Source organism: Eleginops maclovinus, chromosome 23, assembly GCF_036324505.1.
Source record: "Eleginops maclovinus isolate JMC-PN-2008 ecotype Puerto Natales chromosome 23, JC_Emac_rtc_rv5, whole genome shotgun sequence".
NCBI lineage: Eukaryota > Metazoa > Chordata > Actinopteri > Perciformes > Eleginopidae > Eleginops > Eleginops maclovinus.
Genome location: NC_086371.1, coordinates 27,690,530 through 27,693,925, shown reverse-complemented (window position 1 = coordinate 27,693,925; position 3,396 = coordinate 27,690,530). Strand labels below are relative to the sequence as shown.

The 3,396-nt window shown below is 37.6% G+C and overlaps 1 non-coding gene across 1 annotated transcript; it reads right to left on the bottom strand.

The window, feature by feature from the left end:
• Window positions 1–2,982: 2,982 nt before the first annotated feature.
• trnal-aag (transfer RNA leucine (anticodon AAG)) lies at window positions 2,983–3,064 on the bottom strand. The gene has a single exon. It is a non-coding gene; the product is annotated as a tRNA-Leu (tRNA).
• Between the last annotated feature and the right edge of the window lie 332 nt (window positions 3,065–3,396).

Sequence of the window (3,396 nt, the reverse complement as noted above, 5' to 3'; positions counted from 1 at the left end):
ACATACATCTCCGAAATGTCAAGCTCCTCAAAACTCAGACAATATTGACAAGAAGAATAACAATAACATTTGACTTAGGTTTCCCAATCTAAGTTTTCAGCTTCTGTGTAAAGAAGGGTTCTAGTTTACCATCAGAACACCACAATATCATTTGCATAAATCTGTGGTTATTTGCTTACTTTACAGTTTTCCAGCCTGAGATTGTATAACCATATGAGCAAACACGTGTCTTTTTAAGGTTAAACAGGTCAGTGCTTCCTTCCTTATCTTTCCCCTCTCATCTCTCTTTTTTTACTTGTGGTTGGATCGATAGAACAAAAAAAAGATGAGAGGATGTTAAAATGAAACAAATAGTGTTGCAGATGAAATTATGTACGATGAATGCATCCATTTATCACTGGCAAAGTACTGACTCATGGCAAAAGAGAATGGTAAACAAACATCCACACACTAAAAAACCTTACTTACTTTGTGAACAATCTGAACAAACAAAGCAGTTTAGGGCTCATTTTCAGTATGAAGCATAGACTGTATTAAAGAAGTGGACTTTTAATAAATCCAGACAATGAACAACGCAGTAATGCTAACTTTTTGAAGTACAGTAGTTTTCTTATACTTCTATACAATCAGATTGTACAGGGTAATGTTTTCATAGCCGTCTACACAATCAGATATTGTAGTGTAGTTTTCTCATAGACTTCTATACAATCAGATTTAGCAACCAGTTGCGTCTCCCTCTGCTGGCCATTAGAAATAATGCAAGTTCATGGCACTTCGGCATATGCATTATTTTTTTTAAACCCGGGGGTTGCACCTTGGTAAGAACATCTAATTACAGAAACACAAACACTGAAAAAGATAGTGGTCTGCCCAGTATAGTATCCTCTTTATAGTGGATCAGCATAAATAGGATGGTGTTAGAGAGGTGATATATCAGTTTAGAAAGTGTAAGCAGCAGCACAATCACATACTAACTAACGCAATATTGCCCGTTCAAGCACCTAAAACAATTATTTAAGGTGATTTTACAAATGTAGCCATAGCTTTGTCTTCTAAAGAGATAAGACATCAGATATTTTTTGACGTCATCTTATGCAATTTTTCTCTCACATTCACCTATCTTTTTGAAAACTCTGTGTTCAGAACTGGAGTTGTTCGGTTCCTTTCATTTACTCAGGCAGATTGGAGCTTTGTGATTTATGTGATATGAAACACCACGATGACATTTACTAGAACATACTTCAGTGCAGCAGTGAAATTGGATGGAAATGATAAACTGAATAATGTGCACCAATAACATCCATCCATTTCAGGTATGACAGAAAATGTATTTGCCATAATTCAACAAGGTCTCCTACACTGAAAAATGGAAGGGATGTGGCCCGTAATTGCATGATATAAAACAGCTTTGTGTAAGGTAGTGCTATAATTTACCCTTAAATGTCAGCATAGACATGACTCAACGTTAAAAAAAGACAATTCTAACTAATTTAATCTGAAACAAATCCTTGTACAAATAAAAAAATAAAAACCTGGCCATTCCCACTGGTCCAATTGGGCTCTGTGGCTAAACTTTATAAATAAAACATTTAGCTTTCCAGCTATCTGCACTGAAAGTACAATTCCATGTTCGTGTCGCACGCTAGACAATACAATGGGCATCATATGACTCTTAGCCTCCAATTTCAAAGCAATCTTTACATCAGACTTTTTTTTCTTAGCAGCTCTTGAACTGATTGGCCACAAGGCCAAGTGTTGTTTCTCCAGCATGACCCCCTTAAATGAAATTCCCTGATGTAGTGATTAAAGATAAACAGCACAATAGAGGCTCACAGATGTTTAAATCACATTCTGCTCTGCCATAACACCAAAACCTCTGAAGAATGTTGTATAGGTTCCATTTAATGCCCTTACTAATAAATAGAAAGTAAGGAATAAAGGGTGTCGAGTTTGATTCCATTGACAAAAAGGCATTTAAAACTATTTCATTTGTGTTTTCTTTGATGACATACACAAACAGTGTGATTTATCATACATGGTACAGCAAGGATTTTATTTTTTACTCAATTTTCCTCTGGTTTTCCATCGGCAAAAATTACAGACAGCACCTATTTCCTCATACTTCTTTGGTCAAACCCTGGTCAAGGTTCCAAGCATGCTGAGCCAAATGTTTTTAATTTGCATTAGTTAGGAAACACCCTAAAGGCCTGTGGAAAATAACTTGAAAGAAAGGTAAAAACTCAATTTGGCAGTAGTGCGATTTGAACCCACGCCTGCTGAGAGACTGGAGCCTCAATCCAGAAACTTGGACCGCTCGGCCAGACTACCACAAAATGATTGGTTATGATCATCTCAAATGACTGAGAAGCAACAATGAAGGTACAACTCATAGCCTCCTTGATTGCATATTATACAGTAAACCCATGCAGTTTGGGGCTTTCTGTTGGGAGTTTAATATGCTGTTGTTGGCGCCCATGTTTTCAAGTACCAGGTTAACAGGTAATCTCAAAGATGTAGTGCTGAAGCGAAAACATTGGAAAACAAATCCAAGACAAGTTCTAGTATTCCACCTAAATATGTGGGAAGCTGAAGCGCACTAAAACGTGTAGAGTCTGGAAAAGTTTTGTAAGGGAAGCTGGATGGCTTTCAGTCTGGGCCTGAGGCCAAAGCCACTGATTTCCATCTGTAACTGCTGGAAAATTAACCCTATGCTTTTGTCCTGATTTAAATCTAACCGTGCTTTTTAGTGCATAGAGTCCAGTCATTTCTTTCTCAGCAATGACCTAAATGAAGCCTCTGTGTAGCTGCAAGTTTAGTACATGTAAGGATTTGGGTGCTGGCTTTTGAAACATACTGATTTACTAAATATCCTGTACATCAGGAGGATTCAGTTCCTCATCTGTACAATATGTTGGGTTTAAACAGCAGAGTCCTCTCTAAAGGGTGATGATAAGGCATTGCTAGGAAGATCAAATATATAATTGGCAGTGGTGGGATTTGAACCCACGCCTCCTGAGAGACTGGAGCCTTAATCCAGCGCCTTAGACCGCTCGGCCACACTACCACACAGATGAGAGCTTTCTCGCATCAATTAAAACAAAAAGTATTTCTAGGCTTATATTTTTATGGCATATATTGAGACTTACATGAAGGTTGAACCATCACCTAGTTCCAGCGGTCTTCCTGCTTTCAACTTTAAATTGGATAAGAGGTTTTTAAACATGGATTGATGGGTATTTCCTTTCATGAAAAGTTTTCAGGAATCTTTTGCAGCTGAATTTGAACATAGAATGTCTGAGCTCTGGCCTTGAATTTGGGGTCGCTGTGTAAGACATACTTTTCATTCGTTGACAATTGTTGGAGAAGGAAATTAAATTGTACCATTCCATCTAAAGC